General features: G+C 37.1%; 1 protein-coding gene and 1 pseudogene across 2 annotated transcripts in view; one reads left to right on the top strand and one right to left on the bottom strand.

The window, feature by feature from the left end:
• Positions 1-42: 42 nt before the first annotated feature.
• The window catches only part of Rnf13 (ring finger protein 13), a 141,937-nt gene continuing 119,493 nt past the window's right edge, over positions 43-22,486 (top strand). Inside the window, exon 1 of one of the 2 annotated variants that reach the window (XM_013518631.1) lies at positions 43-62. The gene's annotated coding sequence lies outside the window, so the exon portion shown is untranslated. Of the gene's footprint in view, positions 63-17,400; positions 17,649-22,486 lie in introns of those variants that run through there. The other variant, XM_005393005.2, reaches the window with a different exon arrangement.
• LOC106149514 lies at positions 19,280-20,034 on the bottom strand (annotated as a pseudogene).

Genomic DNA, 22,486 nt, shown 5'->3' on the forward strand with positions numbered 1-22,486 from the left:
AGCTAAATCCCCAGCCCCTGGACAAATTCTTGATTTGGAAATTTAATACTGAAGGATCTGAGGTAAGTTGTCATTTCAAGCATTTTGGAGAGCTCTGAATTGTTGCTAGCATCCAGCTTCCTTCATATTTTTTGCATTCCAAAGTAACATAGATTTATCAGTTTTTCAAGACACTTAATTTTAGCAAAGCGAGTCATAGAAATATGACTATAGGGATAGGTTTATGTCTCTGAGTTAAGTTGGGTAGCAAGGCACTTTGTATAATAGTTCTTGACATAGATGTATGAAATGTATTTGGTTTTGTCAGATATTCTGTATGGTATGCTTACTTCATGTTAGTGTGACCTAGAATGATTGGCTTTTAAATAAAGAGTACAATTTTGAATTTTTTTTGAGACAGGGTCTCACTATGCAGTTCAGGCTGGCCTTGAACTCACTTTGTAGCGCAAGCTAGCCTCAAACTCAAAGTGATCCTCCTGCCTCATCCTCCTGAGTGCTGGGATTATAGGCGTGCGCCACCACACTTGGCAATTTTTTAAAGAAATTTTTTATTTTTTTTTGTCTTTTTGAGACAGGGTCTCGCTTTGCGGTTCAGGCTGGCCTTGAGCTCACTGTGTAGCCCAGCCTGGTCTCAAACTTGCGATGATCCTCCTGCTTCAGCCTCTCGAGTGCTAGGATTACAGGCATGCACCACCGGCTACACGCTTGGCAATTGTGAACATTTTAAAATCCGAGAATTAATAATGTTTAGCAGAAGGTAAAATGAGTTTGAGTCAAAGTAGTGTTTTGTACCTTTTGACATGTTACTACCATATGATAGTTTCACATGACATAAAAAGGAGAAGAAACTTGATAAGCATTGTTAGTTTTCTCAGAAGGATAGAAACAGAATTAGTAGATGAGTGAATTTCTTTTAGCAAAGCGTGATAGTAAATCACATAACAATTTATGTGTTCTGTGGGTATTTATTGGATGTACCTAAAAATAATAATATTAAGCTTTGCACAGCTTTTACACTGCATAAAATTGATTTGAGAATAGTGCCAGCATGATTGGTATTGTCAGAGTTTATATATCATAGCATATAAATAACAACAAAACATTGACACTGATTGTCACAAGCCAAGTATATTTCTGAGTACTTCATATTATCTCACGCAGTTCTGACATACATAGCCTCGATACCTCACACAGGTATTTAGTAGCGTAGTTGGGAGTTAAACCTAGGTACCTAAACTATATCAAGCCTGTTCCTCTTATTTCATAGTTTACTTAAAAATACAAAGTACCATTGGGCTACTTTGTATTCTTTACCTGCTGGGTCATATTAATGACTTTGCTTGCTTGACTTTGGGTAAACACCTCATTCTCATCGTGTTGGGAGATTAGAATAATTTGTAAAGCACTAGACAGAATATGTTCAGTAAATGATATGCCTTAGCCTTTATCCTTCATTGAGGAGGTGGCCATTTGATAGACTGTTAGCAAGTAGAAGATGGAGGAAGGAAGTTCCACATAAAGACACTGCTGAAGCAAAGGTATAGAAAGGTACGGAAAACAAAGGCACGATACCTTTGCCAAGGTTGTATGTGTCAGGAACAGGCTGGTAAAGATAAATAGGTACAGATTATGGAGGTGCTGAAATGCCAGTCAAAGTGCTTTCTATAAGATGTTTTCGTTGAGAAGAACCTCTTTCTATGAAGACTAATCTAGGAACAAAGGTTCAGTGGAGAAGTGGAAGCTGGGAGGTGGGCGTGTATGGAGTTTAGTTACAGCAGTTGAGACAGGATGTGATGATGGTAATGAAGGGTACGGAGTACATTGACAGTGACGCTGGGAACTGACATGGGAGTGAGGAACAATTTAAATTAGTCGTGTAATCCTGTAGGGGCACAGAGAAGGCATAAAAGAGAGCTCATAGGGTTAGAGAGAAAAAGGATCGGAGGAATGGCAAGTGGTGAAACTGAAGACATAGATAAGTTATGTAGTAAGTCACAATTAGTCTTGAACTTTATTCCGAAAGCTGTTTAATCTGTTATGGAATTGTATACAGGGAGTAACAGGATCAGGCATTTTTATATTTACCCCCTCTGAAAAGTAGGTGATCTATCAGGAAGACATGTTTTTTCTAGTTATTTCAATGAAGTAGACATTCTTGAGGAAATCAGTCTTTAAAGCCTGAAGGACATTTTTATTAGTCCAAAATAAAATCTTATACCCATTAAGCAGTTACTGTTCATTCCCTGATGCCAGCAGTCACATCAGTCAACAATTTGCTGTTTCTGTGGATTTATTTACTCATTTTTTTCTTTTTTGGTACTGGGGGACCTTGTGCTTGCCAGGCAGGCACTTGTGCTGCTGAACTATATCCCCAGCCCTTATGGATTTATTTATTCAGGATTTTCTTTCTTTTTTTTTTTTTTTTTTTTTTTTTTTTTTTGTCTTTGTGAGGCAGGGTCTCGCTATGCAGTTCAGGCTAGCCTTGAACTCACTTTGTAGCCCAGGCTGATCTTGAACTCACAATGACCCGCCTGCCTCAGCCTTCCGAGTGCTGGGATTACAGGTGTGCTCCACCACGCCCGGCTGTTCAGGATATTTCATATAAATGGAATCATACAGTATGTGACCTTTACTACCGGGCTTCTTTCACTCATGTTCTAGTGGGTATCAGTACTTCTTTCCCTTTTACAGCTAAATAATATTTCAATAAATATACCAGTTTGTTTATCTGTTCATCCATTAATGGATGTTTAGGTTGTTTCCATCTTTTTGCTACTATAGATAGTGTTGCTGTAAGCATTGTTGTACAATAATTTGTTTGACTACTTGTTTTCAGTTATTTTGCATCTATACCAAAGTAGAATTTCAGGGTCTTAAAATATTCTATTTTAGAATTTTGAGAACCTACCAAGCTATTTTGCACAGGGGCTTAACCCATTTTATATTCACACTGCCAAAGTGTGAGGGTTTTAATTTCCCCATATCTTTGCCAACACTTGCTATTTTCTGTTTTTTTTTTTTTTTTTAATTATTATTGCTAATAATAATTAGCAATTATTGAAGTGGTATCTCTGTCTGGTTCTGATTTGCATTTCCTTGACAGTGATGATACTGAGTTTTTTCATGTATTTGCTGGCCATTTGTATATCTTTTGGGGAAAATATCTGTCCAAGTTCTTTGCCCCTTTAAAAAATTGTGTGATTTGTCTTTTTTGTTGTTGAGTCATAAGTGTTTTTACGCACTTTATATACTAGAGCCTTAGCAGATGTATGTGTTTTCTACCATTTTGTGAATTGTCTTTTACCTTCTTAATGTCCTTTGATGCATAAAAGTTTTTAGTTTTGATGAAACCTAATTTATTTGTTTATTTTTACTCATGATTTTGGTGTTATACCTGAGAATTCATTGCTAAGTCCAAGGCCATGAAGATTAAACCCTTTGTTTTCTTACAAAGTTTTCTAATTTTAGTTCTTATATGTAGGTCATTGAACCAATTTTTTTGTGTGTGGTGTAAGTTAGAATTACAGCTTTACTGTCTTACTCGTGAATATCCCGTTGGTCCAAGTACACTTGTTAGAGACTATCTGGTCTTGGCAACTTTATTGAAAACCATTTGGCTATAGATAACCTGGGCTTATTTCTAGACTTTAAATTTTATTTCTATTTATCAGTCTTTTTGGCAGTGCCACACTGTCTTGATTATTGTATCTTTGTTTTTTTTTTTGTTTGTTTGTTTTGGTTTTCTTCCGGTACCAGAAATCGAACTCATGACCTTGTTCTTGCCAGGCAGGCGCTTTGCTGCTGAGCTAAATCCCCAGCCCCAATTATTGTATCTTTGTAGTAAGGAAATTTGAGTTCAACAAATGTAAATTTGCTGGGCGTGGTGGTGCACAACTAAAGTCCCACCACTGTAGAGGCCAAAGCATGAGGATTGCGGTAAGTTTGAGGCCAGCCTGGGCTACACGGTGAGTTCAAGGACAGCCTGAACTACATAGCGAGACCTTGTCTCAAAAAAAAACGTAAATTCTCCAGCTCCATTCTTCATTTTATTTTATTTTATTTTATTTTTTTTAAACAGTCTTTTATTTATTTATTTATTTTTTTGGTTTTTCTCTGGTACCGGGAACTGAACTCTCGACCTTGCGCTTGCCAGGCAGGCACTTTTGCCGCTGAGCTAAATCCCCAGCCCTCATTCTTCATTTTAAATACTGTTTTGTTTATTTAAGGACCTTTGCAATTTTGTTGAATTTGAGGATTGACTTTTTTTTTTTTTTTTTTTTTTGTCTTCATGAGACAGGGTCTCGCTGTATAGTTCAGGCTGGCCTTGAGCTGACTTTGTAGCCCAGGCTGGTCTCGAACTCACAAGGTTCCTCCTGCCTCAGCCTCCTAAGTGCTGGGATTACAGGCTTGTGCCACCATGCCTGGCCTTGACTTTTTTATTTCTGCATTCAAAGCCATTGGAATTTGGTAGGTAATGGATGAGATCTGTGTAGGCTTTGGCAGTAGTGTAGGCATCTTAACAATATTAAATCTTCTAATATGTGCCTATGTGTTTGATATTTTTTTTAGCAGTGTTTTTGTGATTTGTACTTTTCAATATACATGTCTTTCACTTCCTTTGTTAAAATTTTCCTGGGTATTTTATTCTTTTGAATGCTATTATTATTATTTTTTTGTTTGTTTTTTTCCCGGTACCAGGAATCGAACTCCCGACCTTGAGCTTGCCAGGCAGGCGCTGTGCTGCTGAGCTAAATCCCCAACCCCTTTGAATGCTATTATAAATGGAAGTTTTTTTCCTCAATTTTGTTTTTAAATTGTTCATTACCAGAAAAATACAGCAGAGCCAGGCGTGGTGGCACACACCTGTATTCCCAGCCCTCTGGGAAGCTAAGGCAGGAGAAGGGAGAGTTTGAGCTCAGCCTGGGCAACTCAGCAAGACCCTGTCTAAAAAAATAGAAAGAGGTGGGGATGTAGCTCAGTGCAAAGGCCCTGGGTTCAATCCCTAGTATTGCAAAATAAAAACAAACTGTACAATTGATTTTTGTTTATAATAATAGTTGCTTTTAACTGTCAGTTACTTTCTTTGTTCAACCTGTGTGAGCTGGATCACATAGGTAAATAAGAAAGTAGAGCTGAGTATGGTGGCACATGCCTGTAATCCTAGCATTTGGGGGCTGGGGATTTAGCTCAGCGCCACATCACCTGCCTGGCAAGTGCAAGGTCATGAGTTCGATTCCCAGTACTGGAAAAAAAACAACAACAAAAAAATCCTAGCATTTGAGAGGTGGAGGCAGGAGGATTTCTGTGAGTTCTAGGCCAACATGGGCAACATAGTGAGTTCAAAGTCAGTCTGAACTACATGAAGAGACCTTGTGGAAAAAAAAAGTAGAAAGTGAAATACTAATTAATTTGATCTGTGTAATATCTAATTATCTTGAATAGGAAGAGTTCTGAGGTGTCCTTTTAGTATAGTATTGTATCATGTTATATCATGTAACATATATGTTATAAAAGAAGACAGGTCATTTTGTTTAAACTTGGGGAATGGTACCAATCCATACTTTAAAATTGTGTTTATTCTTTTGTGATTCAGTTCTGAAGTTGTGGAGAAAGATTTAGGGGTGAATGATAGTTATCACAGAGTCTGGTTCAAATGTCCGTGAATAATGAAGATAGGAGCAGAAGCTGATTTGAACCTATAAATGATCATTATCTGTCTTTCTTAGTTTTCCTTCAAATAAGTTTTCAAATATTTAGCCTTAACATTTCATTATCAATAGGTGGAAACAATTTCAGTCCTGTAAGTAGCCCTGCGTGATGGTGCAAACCTGTAATCCCAGCACTGAGGAGACTGAGGCACAAGGAGGATCCTTGTGAGTTTTAGACCAGCCTGGGCTACAAAGTGAGCTCACGGCCAGCCTGAACTGCACAGCGAGACCCTGTCTCAAAAAGACAACAAACAAAAGACTAAAAAAACCCGCTGTAAGTAATTAAAGAAGCGCAAATTTGTGTGATACTTGTTCTGGGAAGGATGGGATCTCATGACACAGATTTTGTTTTTAATCCTACTTCCACTGTTTATGTGTTATTGTAAGGCAAGTTACTTGGAAATAAGAGCAAATACTTTAAAGTGCTTGATATATTTTAAGCACTCTTGGAAGCACTTTATTGATCTACGTCTTAGTTATTTTTATGAAAAAATAGTGGAGCCTACTTCACAGAGCTGTGAAGAAGAAAAGGAATAACATATATTAAGTACTTAGCCAGAAGTGTAGTGCAGTAAGCATTTGATAAACAATGGCCATTTTTATTGTTTGTAATTTCACAAAGAGAAGAAAAGGATAATTTATGCAATGAAAATCACACTTATGTAGAAAGTTAAACAGGAACAGTCTTTCTGGAAAACAAATTTGGTGATATGTATAAAGCCTTAAAATGGTATTGTGGTTTTACACCTAGGAATTATCCTAAGAAGATAATCAAAGAGGTGGAAAGAGATTCGTATTTAATATAGAACAACTTGTAGTTGCAATAGTTAATTACTCTTGTATAGTAAGAGCATAGACAAGTCATGATTTAGCCAAATAATTCAGTACCTAAGTAATTATTTAACACGGTGCTTAAGAGTTTTAATGGCAAGGAAAAATGTTTGATAAACTTCAAGTTAAAAAAGGATATGAATGATAATGTAATATGATACAAATGATGTAAAATATGATACAAATGATGTAAAAACTATCAGGTTTTTTTTTTTTTGTTTGTTTTGTTTTTGCTTTTGTCTTTTTGAGACAGGGTCTCGCTATGCAGTTCAGGCTGGCCTTGAGCTCACTTTGTAGCCCAGGTAGCTCTCCAGCTCACAACAATCCTCCTGCCTCAGCCTCCCAAGTGCTAGGATTACAGGTGTGCGCCACCATTCCCTGCTAAAGCTGTCTGTTTTGGTTGGATCAGGGAAGCTGAATCATTGTGAATGAATGAGTAATATAGAAAAGGGCTTAGACTTTAAGAATTTATGTGTAGGGTCTGGTGTGTTGGGTGAACTCGGCCACAGGGAAGCTAGATAGCAGGAAGGAGAGCCGGAAGTGAGACAGAACAAGGATATAGTAGAACCTGTGAAAGTAAAATGCAGCACACAAGGAGAAAGACTTACATTGTCTATAAATGTTAAAATTATGAATCATCAGTGTTTTCTATATACCTTCCAAGGAGCATTATTTTTAGTATTAGGAAAAAATCATAAAAATATTATTAGATAGCAACATAAAATATAGGAAGAGGCTAGTTAAAATAGCATTAAGTCAGTAAAGTATTGGAACCAGTATTAGAACTCTGATCTTGATACTATAACTCTCCTTAAAGTCTTTGCAATTAAATTTTGAAAGCTAAATTCAGTTTGTCAGGTTCTAAGGAAACCACAGTAACTTTTATGTCTGGTAAATATTCAGTCATCTGCAGTACTTACATTTAGATCAGACTCAAATAATTTATTTTAAATGTGGGAAGACATTAAAACAAAATGATCTAAAAAATAATCAGTTAAAAATAATGCAGAGCTTTTTTTCTGAGTCATTTGAGAGTAAATTTTCCTGGTGCTCTGTAACTTCCAAATACCTTACCATAAGATTCCTACAAGCAAAAAATATCCTTCTTGGAGAGATGGGTGATTTCAGGGCTGTCACCCTGAAAGTTAAAGTACAAGATGGAACTGGAAAATCTGGTGCCAGAAAATAAAATATTCAAGAGTGATGGAAATATGTCAAAAAAAAAAAAGAAAAAGACACAGAAGCCAGTCTAAATGAGCCCCCACCTGTCAAACTGAGGATGGTTGGATTTCTGGCCTTGAATTCCTGGCCTAAATGAGTTTCCTGCCTCTGCTTCCTGAGTAACTAGAACTGTAGGCCTGCACCACTGTGCTAGTCTTTAATGGGAATTTTTTTTTAGGAGGAAACAAACCCAGGTCTTCACACATGCGAGCGAGACAAGTACTCTGCCACCGTGTAACACCCTCAGTTGTGCATAAAACATTTAATATTAAAGTCTTAATTTATTTAACTTAGTTATCAGATGGTCACATTCAAAGCTGCCTCAGAAGCTGTTTACCTAGAGAAGAGACCATTGTGTGTTCATTCTAAAACCTAAAATCCTTAATATGGGCCTGGAACTATCTCATAAAATAAAGATCTGTGTCTTTGAGGAATACATAGGCTTGTGGCAAATGTAGACATTAAACAATAATCATAGCAATTAAGAAAATTACAGTAAGACAGAAAGTAATGAGTATTTTGATAAATAAATGCAATGGAGAAAATCAAGAGGAGTGAGGCATAGCCTATACATAGACAAGTTGTGGAACTTGGCCAGGGGAGAGTGTAGTATATAGAAAAGAAGGCCAAAAATAATGACCTGGCGGGATGTTTTAAAGAAACAGTTGGTTATAGTCAGTGGTAATTCATGTTATATCTTGTACCCCAGATGATATTTATCTGGTACCCTCTACTCCCTTTTTTTCTATGCTGAATTTCTTTTTTTAACTTCTCTATTCTATCATTACATAGCAAATACGATTTTATGCATATGCCAGGTTTTCTGGCAGTGTTGGGTTATAGTGATGAGGGTGACATTTGTGCGCAGCGTCGTAAAGTAAAACATTCTGAATCAGGAGATTGATGCTTTAAAGTACACTGGGCAGAGCGTTCTTGATAACTAAGAAAACCAGAATTTTCTGCCGTGTTTCCCTAAACAGAGCTGAAGAGCCTGATAGCCCTGAAAGCAATTGCATTGTCAATTGTCTTTTCCTTATTTGCTGTGTGGCTAATGCTGGGCTTGGCAGTCTGTGGCACTGATGACAACAGTGGTTTTTAAAGAACTGTGAAGTGGGTTTTTGTTAGGAGTCCTATTTCTTTTTTTTCCTCTTGTTTGACACTGTCAGTACCCGTTGGCTTATAAGTTTATAAGCAATGACTTGGTGTGCCGCTTAGCAGTCTTTGGTTGAGAACAGTGTTTTCCAAATTTGACTTGATCATAGGATTAACTAAGGAATATTTTAAAAAAAACCAGCTTCTAGGCTTTCCTCGGGGAGTGACCTCGGGAGATTCATTTTTACCTGAGATTTATAAAACCCTGGAGTAAAGTATATTTTCCAAACTTCCTTGGTGATAAGAATTATCTGCAGTACATTTTAATGATACTAAAATGCAGATTACCGGATTCTGTCACATATTGACTGGATGAGAAACCATAAATCTGGGTTGAGTCAGGGTCTGGTTTTTGAGATTTTTTTTTTTTTTTTTTTTTTTTTTTGGTTTTTCTCCGGTATGGGGAACCGAACTCACAACCTTGCGCTTGCCAGGCAGGCGCTTTTGCCGCTGAGCTAAATCCCCAGCCCCAGGGTCTGGTTTTTAATATTTACGTATTTGTTGATGTACTTTGTTTATGTGCTCTTGGTAGACTTCTGTTCGACAGCTTTCTAAGATGTTTGCAGGTAGTCATAAAAACAAAACAACATCTCAATTGGTTGCATTATTCTTAAATATTTTTCTTTTAAAAATGGTTAGATATCATAGATACAGGAGAGTGCATAAACATTTGTGAAAATTTAAAGAATAGTTACAAAGGAAACTCCCATCTCACAAGAGCCTGGATCAAGGAATAGAATATTACATTCATCCCAGAAGTGGCATTTGCCTGATGATACTTCTTTCTTCATATATCCACTACCGAGATTTCAAGATTTCAAGGTTACTTCCTTTCTTTTATGTTTTTCCTTTTAAATTTGAATCTTTATGTCATACAATTTTGTTTCAGTTTTTTAAAAAATTATTTTACTTATTTGAGGAAGGGTCTCGCTTTGCATTTCAGGCTGGCCTTGAACTCGCTTTGGAGCCCAGGCTGACTTTGAATTCACAGTGATCCTCCTGCCTTAGCTTCCAGAGTGCTGGGATTATAGATAAGTGCTATAATATGGGATTATAGTATGTGAATAATACAGGATTATGCCTGGCTTGTTTCATTTTTTAAAGCACTTCATTTGAGATGGATCATAGTGTTTGCAGTCTTTGTGACTTCTCTGCTCAGCTTTTTTTGGTGAAATTCATCCATGTCGGTCATGCAGCTGTCAGTTTCATTGCTGTAGAGAATCCTATTATATGTATGTGTTATAATGTATCATACTAGATAATGCTCAGTAATGTTTAATATTGAAAAAGGTACCTATTGCCTATTTCTGCATAAAGATAAGGGTTTACATTTTGGGCAAAACAGGATATGAGCCCTGTCATTTAACAGTAGAAATATCCTTGATTCTATATTGCTATTTTGATGGAAATAGTGAAATACTCTTTCCATGGCAGATAAAAGGCAATTTGACTATACACGAAACATTAGAAATAGTTAATATGAATGCCTTAAGGTTGGAAAGGAGTTTGTTGTTTTGGAGAAACCTATTTCCTAATCTTTTAAAAATTTAATTAAATTACTTTTTTTTTTTTTTTCCCCCTGGTACTGGGAATCGAAGTCACGACTTTGTGCTTGCCAGGCAGGTGCTGTGCTGCTGAGCTAAATCCCCAGCCCCCCCAAATTTAATTAAATTAATTAATTTTTTTTGAGGCAGGCTTGAACTTGTTTATATAGCCCAGGCTGGCCTTGAACTCATGCTGATCCTCTTGCCTCACCTTCCCAAGTGCTGGAGTTACAGGTATGTGCTACCACACCCAGCTCTTAATCTTTTAAGATTAAAAATTTGTTCATTATATTTTATTTGTTGAAAAAACCCAATTTGTAAAATTATCATATAGCAGAAAAGCATCTACTTTGGTTCATTGTAATAGTAATAGATTTTTACTTAAAGCCTTATTTTTGTTTTATTTTCTCATACAATACTTCTACTGATGACAACTTTTAATCATTCTTTTTAAAAGCTTTAAAAAACTATGCTTAATGGGTATTTAAATATAGTATGTTTTAGTAGTTCTACTCAGAACTACTGGAAATCATGATGCTTTACAATACTATGACGTTAATGACACATTCAGGTATTGAATGAATTGAGAACACTATTCTGGAGGAAATTTATAGTACCATATAGTAATATACATATGTGACCATGGTCACAGTTGTAGGAAAAATAACCTGTTTAATAAAATACAGCTGGCTATTACATATTACAGATTTTTACTAAAATAGTTAATGCATTAATTTATTTTTTCTCTCAATATTTAATATAGTATACTATATATATAGTATATAGTATATACTATATAGTATATACTCAATATTTAGTATAGTATATACATTTTTGATGCTTATTTTAGTATAACATATATTTATTGAGGAATTAAAATTGATATCCATTAAATTTTTTTTTGTTTCTTTGGAGGCATAGTCTCACTATGTAGGCTAGGCTGGCCTTGAACTCACTTATGTCTCCCAGGCTGGCCTTGAACGTGGGGCAGTCCTCCTGCTTCAGCCTCCTGAGTACTGGAATTACAGGTGTGTGGCACCATGCCTGGCCCCATTAAATTTTTTCTTTTGTCTTTTTGAGGCAGAGTTTCGCTATGCAGTTCAGGCTGGCCTTGAGCTCACTTTGTAGCCCAGGCTGGGCTTGAACTCGCAGTGATCCTCCTACCTCAGCCTCCCGAGTGCTGGGATTATGGGCGTGCGCCACCATGCCCAGCTCCATTAAATATTTTTACAACTTAGGAAAATATCATTATGTTAGGGGAGTATATTGGTCCAGTTTTTGAAAGCAGTGATTCTCAGGCATGTTCTTGTGAACATCATTGGCTGTTTCCGTAGTGTTGATTGGCACTGAGGCAGTTGGTTTCAGACTGTTCAGTCATCTTTGGAATTAAATGTTACTTAGGAATGAATTTTCTGAATGGAATGTCAGTGAAGTTATTAAATGCTTCTGCTATTTTATTTTTTTTGTTTTTTTCTGGTACTGGGAATCAAACTCAGGACGTCGCGCTTGCCAGGCAGGCGCTGTGCCGCTGAGCTAAATCCCCAGCCCCTCTTCTGCTATTTTAAAACGAGGTTTGAAAATGTAATTTTGTGTAGATGAGCTGTATAATGTTGCTACAGATTTAAAGTTAGGTTTTACTGTAATACTTGGGGAGTTTTTAAATTTTGCAATTATCAGACCAGAATTAGATGAGTAACTTGTCATCTGTGCTCTAAAACCATGCTAATAATCACATGTGCCAGCTAGGGTGTTTGAGTTCTCAAAAATGAGGCCAAGAGAAAAATGAAAACCGCAGGTTTGTTTCTGTTGAAAAATATCAGTTTAATTGAACACATCTTTAGTTAGGCTGTTTAAGAAAAAAGAGAGGGATGCGGGTGTAGCTGAGAGGTAGAGCTCTTATACAAGGCTTTGGGTTCCATTTCCAGGGCAGAAAAAAAAAAAAGAGGAAGAGGAAGGGAAAAAGAAGGAAAATACTAGGCCAGGGATATAGCTCAGCACCTGCCTGGCCAGTGCAAGGTCCTGAGTTTGATTCCTGGCACCCAAAACAATCCCCCCAAAAACCAAAAACACAGAAAGAAAATACTGTTAAAAAACAAGTTGGTCTTATTTGTGATTCTAGAATGAGGTAGCAGGCTGGGCCAAAAATGGTTCAGAATGCCCACACCACCATGTTTGTGTGTTATATTCACAATGAGAGAAAAGGAAGTGACACGCAGAAAACAGAAATTTAGTATAGGATGCTATCAGTTCGTTGCAGCTTACCACCTGCCTTATGATTTGAATAGTTGTTTTTTATAAGGATAGGTAGTCTTATTTTATGTCTCAAATGCTCACTCTATAGAGAGAAACCTGTAGGTCAGACTTGAAATAGGTACAGAGGTACCTTTAATGAGTCTCAAGAAAATGAGAAATGAAAGAGGAGACATAACTATCAACTTTAAAGATTATAAAAGAATATGATGAACTACCGTATGCCAAGAAACTGCGTAACCTTGATAAAATGAATAAATTCATAGAAATACACAATCTATCAAGACTAAATCTTTTTTTTTTTTTTTTTTTTTTGTCTTTTTTTTTCTGGGACAGGGTCTCGCTATGCAGTTCAGGCTGGCCTTAAGCTCATTTTGTATCCCAGGCTGGTCTTGAACTTGCAAGGATCCTCCTGCCTCAGCCTCCTAAGTGCTGGGATTATAGGCGTGCGCCACCATGCCTGGCTACTCAAGACTAAATCATAAAGAAATAGAAAATGTGATTACATTTATAACTAGTAAAGAGATTGAATCAGCAATCAAAAAGTTCCTGAGAAAGAAAAGCACAGGACCAGCTTTCTAGTCAATTCTACCAAACATTTAAATGACACCCACCCTTCTTAAACTGCAGCTTTTTTTTTTTTTCATCTTTTCTTTTTGAGACAGGGTTTTGCTATGCAGTTCAGGCTGGCCTTGAACTCCATTTATAGCCCAGGCTGGCCTTGAATTTGCAGTGATCCTCATGCTTCAGCCTCTTGAGTGCTGGGATTATAAGTGTGCACCATCATGCCCAGCTAAACTGGAGCTTTTAAGGAGCTAGAGTTATCCTGATACCAAATCAGACAAAGATACTACAAATAAAAACAAAAGCAAAAAACACCTACAGACCAGTCTCTATGACTGCTGATGTAAAAATCCTAAACAATATACTAGCAAACTGAATTCAACAGCATGTTAAAGGTATTGTACATCATGACCAAGTAGGATTTAATCCTGGAATGTAAGGATAGTCAACATAAACAACAAAAACAACAACAACAAACCTAGTTTAATAAAATGAAAAGGCGGGGCTGGGGATTTAGCTCAGTGGCACAGCGCCTTCCCAGGAAGCGAAAGGTCGTGAGTTCCATCCCCGGTACTGGATAAAAACCAAAAAAAAAATTTAAAAAAAAAATGGGGAAAATACATGATTATGAAGATTTTTTTTTTTTTCTTTTTCCAGTATTTTTGAGACAAGGTCTTGCTATGCAGTTCAGGCTGGCCTTAAGCTCACTTTGTAGCCCAGGCTGGCCTCTTAACTTGCAACGATCCTTCTGCCTCAGCCTCCCGAGTGCTGGGATTACAGGTGGGTGCCACCATGCCGAGCTGATTATTAAGATTGATGAAGAAAAAATATTTGACAGAATTCTTGCATAACACCCAACAAACTGAAAAGTACACCCAAGAAACTGAAAAGAGAAAGAAACTACCTCAATATGATAAAGGCCATCTGTGAGATCACATCTAACAGAATTGGTGGTGAAGATTGAAAGTTTTCCTCTAAGATCAAGAATATGAGGAGAATGGCCACTTTTGCTGCTTCTGTCATCACTATACTGAAATCCTAGCTAGAATAATTAGACAAGAAAAGGAAATAAAGGCATCCATATTGGGAAGGAAGCTTTGAAAAGAAGATGACAGGCCAGAGATATAGCTCAGTGGCACAGCACCTGCCTGAAAAGAAGATGACATTATCTTATATGTTGAAAACCCTAAAGATTGCACAAAAGGAAAAAAAAGGAACAAAAGAATTCAGGTAAGGTATAGAATACAAAATCAATTCACAAAAATCAGTTCCATTCCTATACATTAGCAATTCAAAAAGGAATTAACAATTTTATTTACAATAACAACAAAAAGAATACTTTAGAAATAAATTCAGCCAAGGAGGTAAAAGTGTTTTACACTGAAAATTACGAACTTTTCCTGAAAGTAAAGAAGACATAAATAAATGGGTAGACAACCTGTGTTTATGGATTTGATAGACTTAATATTGTCAAGATACCCATACCATCAAAGCAATATGTGGATTTATTATAGTTTCTATGAAAACCTCAATGATGTTTTTTGCAAAAATAGAGAAATCGAGAAAAAATTTCATATGGAATCTCAGCATACACCAAATAGGCAAAACAATATTGTAAAGAAGGACAATGAAAACATAGGAAAAAGCTCTTCAGCATTGGATTTTGCAATAATTTCTTGCATATGCTACCAAAAGTTTAGGCAACAATAACAAAAATATACAAGTTGGATTTTATGAAGATCAAAAATTTCTGTGTTTCTACAAAATCAAGTCAGCCTATAAAATATTTCCTGTAAAATATATTTTACAGTCATGTATAGGTTAACAGATGGGTATTCAGAATAAATAAAGAACTCCTATAATTCAGCAACACCAAAACCAGCCTGGTTAAAAATGAACCCAGGACCTGAAGAGACATTTCTCCAAAAAAAAAGACAGTACAAATGGCCAGAAAATACATGAAAAGGTGCACATCATCACTAATCATTAGGGAAATGCAAATCAAAAATCTCAGTGAGATACCACTTTATACTCATTAGGATGGCTATATAAAAAATAGCAAATGATACTAGTGATAAGGATGTGAAGAAATAGGCACTCCTATGCATTGCTTGTGGGAATGTAAAATGGTACAGGTTCTATGGAAATGGTGTAACAGTTATTAAAGTAAGTAAACACAATTACCATATGATCTAACAGTTTTACTTCTGCATGTATATTCAAAGAGTGGAAATGTGAGCTCAAGCAAATATTTGTTCATAAAAAGTGAAAGTAACTTAAGTGTCTATTGATGCATGAGTAGTTAAACAACAAGTGCTATACACATACATAGTAATATTTGGCCTAAAAAAGAGGGAAATTCTGACATGCTACAACGTGGATAAATCTTCAGGACATTATATTAATGAAATAAGGCAGTGACAAAAGGACATACTGTATAGTTGTAGTTATATAAGGTACCAGAATAGTCAAATTCTTAGAGACAGAAAGAATAGTGGTTGCCAGGGCCAGGAAGAGGGGGAATGGGTAATTAGTGTTTAATGGGTGCCAAGTTTCAGTTTGGAAGATAAGAAAATTCTAGAGGTTGATAGAGGTGATGGTTGCACAAACAATGCAGATATGATGAATGTCATGAACTGTACAAATTTAAAAGCTTAAAGTTGTAAATTTTATGTGTATTATACTGCATTAAAAATGAGGATGAAGCTCTTTTGAAAATATCTTAAAGAGTTAAAATTATTTATTCATTGCATTAAAAACTTTTTTTTTGTCTTTTTGAGACAGGGTCTTGCCATGCAGTTCAGGCTGGCCTTTTTTTTTTTTCTCTGGTACCGGGAACCGAACTCACGACCTTGCACTTGCCAGGCAGGCGCTTTTGCCGCTAAGCTAAATCCCCAGCCCCCAGGCTGGCCTTGAACTCACTTTGTAGCCCAGGCTGGTTTTGAACTCGCAATTATCCTCCTGCCTCAGCCTCACGAGTGCTGGGATTATAGGCATGCGCCATGACTCCCAGCTGCATTAAAAACTTTGATATGCAAATTCTCATTTATAGAAGAATAGCAGAATAGTGTAATGAATCATAATGTAACCTTCATGTAGAACTAATATGTAATATTTTTTTCTGAAGTACTATAAATTGTAGCTATCATGACACTTTGTAAGTATTTTATCAGACATCTCTAAAAATAAGGGCTTTTCATATAATCAGAATACTGTCATTATAAATAAAATTAACAACTATTTTTAAAAAATAATATCCAATTTATTGCGTTGTTCCTTTGCTCCCAAATTGTCTTTTAATTGTTGGTTTGATTGAACTGTATGTTGTATTTAAATTTAATGTTTCTCATTTCTTAATTTCTAACATTCTCATGCTATTTCCTCATTTAGTACCCTTTCACTGTTTTTTTTTTTCCTGTTGGGTTTTGTAGAACTGTGGTGTTCCCCTTAAGCAAAAACACTCACATTATGTTGTCTTATAACTTATTTTTTCATTCCATTAATTTCTATAAGCTTGCAGTTAAAATAGGGTTAAAACAATTTTGCAAGAAAACATCTTAGGTGAGTTATAGACTGAACAGAAGATAGGTTGAGAATTTGCCAGTGGGAAAATTCTTTCACAGCACAGGAAGCTGTTAATAATTAGAATCCTATCGAATAGTACACAAAATTAAATGCAATTAAGGATGCTAATGCTGAACAGTCTTTAGAGATCTACTTGGCTGTTCTTAAAGATGGCTTGCATATTCTCTACCTTCAGCTTCTTTTGAAGAAGTGTAACTTTCTTTTGATTATAGCGGTATTCAGAGTGAACATGGAGCTATGTTCTATCTTTGGCAATGTGAGTGGGACAAAGTGGAAGGGGAAGTGGGTAGGAATCTGGGGAAGGAAGAAAGAGGAAGAGAAGTAGGAAAAGAACTAGATTTTGTAATCAGCAATATTCTGTTTTTTTTGTGTGTTTTCATTTTCTAAGCTTGAGTCTAAAGATATATCTTCAAGAGAATATGTTCTGTTTGGGAATGATGAGGGTTCAAGAAAAAATATTTTATTTTATTCCATTGAAGAGGCTGCAACAGAGGCCATGAAGAATTGTAATGAAGAAGAAAGCACACACCTATATGAGTATCAGTGATCAGAGGTGCGGACCGACCTTCACTCACTCTCAGGCCATAACTTGGTACCAGGTTTACTAGTTTTGTGGGAATACAGACTGGAAGCACAGCATTTCAACAAAATACCTTTTCACTGAGAAGCATTACAGTCATCCAGGTCAAGCTTTCAGAACTCACCAAAGAGTGAAATGAATTATAACTGACAGAATCAAGTGTGTAGATTTGAGTCATCCCAGCCAAGAAAAAACTCACAGCGTGTCTGAAAGGTATTACTTCCTGTAATAGTCATTCACTTTCACTTTCCTCAATGGTCATACTTAATCTCAAGAAATACACAGCACAGGGAATCAGGAGCTTGTATTTTTAGAATTTTTTTATTTTGTGGTACTGGGGATTGAATGCAGGGCCTTGTGCACTAAACTACATTCTTAGCATTTAATTAGGGTTTTTCTAAATTGTCAACTTCCCCAGGCTGGGTTCAAACTTGGGATCCTAGTGCTACAGCCTTCCAGAGTGCTAGGATGCAGATGTGTACCACCATGCCCAGCTTTTTTTTTTTTTTTTTTTTTGTGGTACCGGGGATCGAACTCATGACCTCGCGCTTGCCAGGCAGGCGCTTACGCCACTGAGCTATATCCCTAAGCCCTCCAGCTTTGTGGTGACAAGCTTTTATATTTTATATTCTTTTCAGTGTAAATGCTTTCACCAATTAGGAAATCACTTCTACAAACTAATGTTGCCTAGTAACACAGTTGAGAGGTCTACATTTCTCTTAGCACAGTAGGTCAAATACTAAGAGCCTTAAGCTTCTTAACCTTTTTCCTCAGAAGTCTTTTAAGAGAACGAAACAAACTAAAAGAAAAAAAAGCAACAATAAACTATGCTTTTTTGAGAATGTGGTAACAACCATGGATCTTTTTCATAGAAACTGCATATATTTATATATACATGTAATTTTGTGTACAGTTGCACAGAATCTGTAGCTTTTCTTCACATTCTTTTTTGAGGGTAAGGAGAGTGTATTTTAGGTTTTGGATAACATATGAGTTCAGACAGAGAGGCAGCAGGATGTACACTTGGAAACAGTGAGCTGATCAGAACAAGAGTGAATGTAGGGAAATGAAACTGGGTTGGAAAGACTCTTTTTTATTGGTGCCTGTTAATCATACAGAATATGGGGTTTCAGTGTGATATTTTCATGTACATGTGTAACATTTTGATTATGTCCATCTGTCCCATTATCTGCCCCACCCTCCCTTTATTCCCTTCCTTCTAATAGTCTCCCTTCTACTTTCATGCCTTTTTCTTTGAATCCATGTGATACGTAGTGATTGATCTGACATAGATGCCAGGCTCTTGTGTTTGGTGAGCAGAGAATTGCAAGTGTACATCTGGTGATAGAAGAAAAAGCAGCTACATTTACTGAAGATGACAGGACGATGTGCTCTGAATGGAAAAGTGGAGTTGGGACGACTGGGAAATAAAAAGCACAGCACACAGATAAACCAGGCTTTTGGATTTTAAAAGATGTGCCCCTACCCCATCCCTCTCTTCAGGTCTCTGGATCTGATTTTTTTTCTTTTTTTTTTTTTTTGCTTTAAACAATTTATTTAACTGTGAAATGGACTTCCATTTATTTAACTGAAGTGACTTCCATTTATTTGGATACATCTTTTCCCCTTGGTGATTTACAGGATCTTCAAGTCAGTGTAAATAGTTCATGAATATTTGGCCCTCTGGGTATACACCTACACAATACCTCAGCAATATCTTTCAGCAAGAGAAACACTGGAGAGTAAAGACCTGGCACAATTAACTAGGTGGGATGAAAATCTGCTCCAAATACTTGTTTCTGAGATAAAGGCACCACACACCTGTTCAATGAAGAAAACCATCCTTACAAGGCAGGATGGTTTTTTATTTTTAAGTAGGGCCTAGAACACTTAGCTGCCGATTGGGTGCTGAGTGGCAGAGCTACATCCTGAGCCTGTGTGGTGAACTCATAAGGGACAGATTCCAGCAACTCGGGCTCCTTCCCATTGCTTCTCACAAAGTGCGCCTCTCTGAGAGGGGCAGGCTGGTGCTTCAGCTGAACCCAGGATCCATTCTCTTCTGCTTCTTTCTTTTTCTGATCATTTTCCTTGACACTTTTTAGAAGCTATCTCAATCCTTTGAGTGTTTAATTTGCTCAGTGTGCACATTAATCCTCTTGGCAAGTATCTTGCCCTTAACTTGCTCACTTACAACAATGCCAAGAGCATTCTGGGTAACATTGTAGACTCTTCCTGTTCGGCCGTGGTAGCATTTGTGTGGCATTCCTTTTTGCACAGTATCCATTCCCTTGGTGTCTACAGTATCACCCTTTTTGTAGATTCGCACATGTGTGGCCAAAGAACAACCCTGTGTTTTCTTTTTCTTTCTTTCTTTCTTTTTGTCTTTTTGAGATAGGGTCTTGTTATGTAGTTCAGGCTGGCCTTGAGCTCACTTTGTAGCCCAGGCTGGCCTTGAACTCACAACAATCTTCCTGCCTCAGCCCCCCGAGTGCTGGGATTACAGGCGTGCGCCACCACGGCCGGCTCTAAGCCTGTGTTTTCTAAAAGGCCTAGAGAACATGTACCAAGTTCCCCTCCTCTTTCCCTTTGTGTTTGCCATTTGGCAAATTACTGGAATATGGCAGTTCTGGCAAGGTCTTTGGATATGATTGACAGGAATTATTGACAGGGTGCTGAGTCACCTCAGGGGCATAATATGTGTGTCCCAGAGTTCCATCTGATTAAATTACGTACATGAGATGCAGTCCATATTTATGAATGTTTAACAAAGGATATTCTAGTGGTGAAAAGGTTACTGAAGGCCAGGCCACAAGATGTAACAGGAATGTGCTCTGGCGTGGAATTTTAGAGATTTCCTGGGTCATTATTAGTTTATTTTTCTTAGAACAGTGGAAAAAAGAATGGCCCTGGGATGTTGCACAAATTTAAGTGGGTGGATGGGAGTAGTCTCCCAGTCCCGATTGTGTTGCTTGTACTACGTGTACTAGGGAAAGCACGTGAGACTTATCTTTCAGTCTGCCTGATTTCACTTAACGTGATGATCTCTGTTTCAAGTGAATACTTGAATACTACTGAATTGTGAATATTGCTGAATATTCACAATTGCTGAATACTACTCAATTGTGTATATTTTACATTTTCTTTTTTTGGTACTGGAGATTGAACTTGGGACCTTGGGCTTGCCAGGCAGGCACTGTGCCACTGAGCTATATTCCCCGCCCCTTACACCACATTTACTTTATCCATTTGTCTGTTAATGAGTACTATGGTCAGGTCCATGTCTTGGTTATTGTGAAGTGTGCCACAATAAACATGTAGTATGCAGTTATTCCTATAGTAGGCTGACTTTAATTCCTTTTGGTATACCCCAAGGAGTGGTGTAGCTGGGTCATATGGTAGTTCTGTATTTAGACTTCTTTTTCCCAGTGGTGGGAATTGAACCCAGGATCTTGTGCATGCAGGGCAAATGCTGCACTACTGAGCCACATCTTAGCTTACTATTTTTAGTTTTTTTTTGAGGAAAGGTCTTGCTGTATAATTCTGCCAGGCCTTAAACTCGCTTTATTGCCCAGGATGGCCTCGAACTCAGCTCAGTCCTCTTGCCTCAGCCTCTTAAGTGCTGAGATTACAGATGTGTGCTACCATTCCCGGCTCTATTTTTAGTTTTTAGATCAGCCTCTACACTGATTTGCATTGTGGCTATACTAATTCACAAATTCTCACCAGCAGTGCAGAAGTTCATCTTTGCAGCATTCATTGTTTTTTGGTGTTCTTTTGAAATATTCTAATTTTTTTTTTTTTTTGGTTTTTGAGACAGGGTCTTGTTTTGTAGCTCAGTCTGATCTGGAACTCATTGTGTAGCCCAGGCTTGTCTGGAACTCATGATTCCCTTAACTCACTGAGCTCCTGAATGCTGGGATTACAGGGGTATGCCACTATGCATGGTTAAATATTTTGAACATTTTTTCATGTATTTGTTGGCCGTTTGTACTTCATTTGAGAAGTGTCAATTCAATTTATTTGCTCATTTGTTGATTGGGCTGTTGGTTTTTTGGTATGAAGTTTTTTGAGTTCTTTACCTATTCCTGTTTTTGGGGGGATATATGGAATGCAGGGTCTTTGCAGTAAGAGTTTTAATTTTTTTTAAGACAAGTTCTTGCTAAGTTGCTTAGAGTGAGCTCAGACATGCAATCCTTCTGCTTCAGCCTCCCACAGTGCTGGGATTATAGGTGGATGTCAACGTTGTTGGAAAAGTAGGTGGCAAAGATTTTTTCCCTGGTCTGTAGGCTGTTCTTTCACTTTGTTGATAGTTTCTTTTGCTATGTAGAAACTTTTTCATTTGCTATAGTCCCATTTGCTGATTCTTCATATTATTTCTTGTGGTATTAGAGTCCGAATCAGGACATCTTTCCTGTGCCTGTGACTTCAAAGCATTTCCCCTATGTTTTCTTTTTTTTCTTTTTTTCTGGTACCAGGAATCAAACTCACGAGCTTATGCTTGCCAGGCAGGCGCTGTGCTGCTGAGCTAAATCCCCAGCCCCTCTCCTGTGTTTTCTTCTAGCAGTTTCACAGTCACAGTTTCAGGTCTTATACCTAGATCTTTGACCCACTTTGAATTGATGTACAGTGTCAGAGAATATTGTTTGTACAGTGTCAGAGAATATTCAGTTTGTTACTTTTATGTATGGATATCCAATTTTCCTAGCACTGTTTGTTAAAGAGGCTGCCTTTTCTCTGACGTATGTTTTTGACCCCTTTCCTCAGGAATCAGATGGCTGTTGTGTGGGTTTCTTTGTCCTCTATTGTATTTCATTGATCTGTATTTATGTGCCAGTACCATGCTGTTTTGATTACTGTAGCTTTCTAGTATATTTTGAAATTGTATATTGTGGTACTTGCAGGCTTGCTCTTTATACTTGGGATTTTTGTGGTCATTTTGGATCTTTTGTGGTTTATATGAATTTTAGGATTTTTTTTCTACTTCCATAAAGAATATCATTGGTTTTGGTATGGATAGCATTGAAACTAGATAGCTTTTGTTAATTCTGTCA

The sequence above is a fragment of the Chinchilla lanigera genome, unplaced genomic scaffold (assembly GCF_000276665.1).
Source record: "Chinchilla lanigera isolate Chin_1 unplaced genomic scaffold, ChiLan1.0 scaffold00047, whole genome shotgun sequence".
Taxonomy (NCBI): domain Eukaryota; kingdom Metazoa; phylum Chordata; class Mammalia; order Rodentia; family Chinchillidae; genus Chinchilla; species Chinchilla lanigera.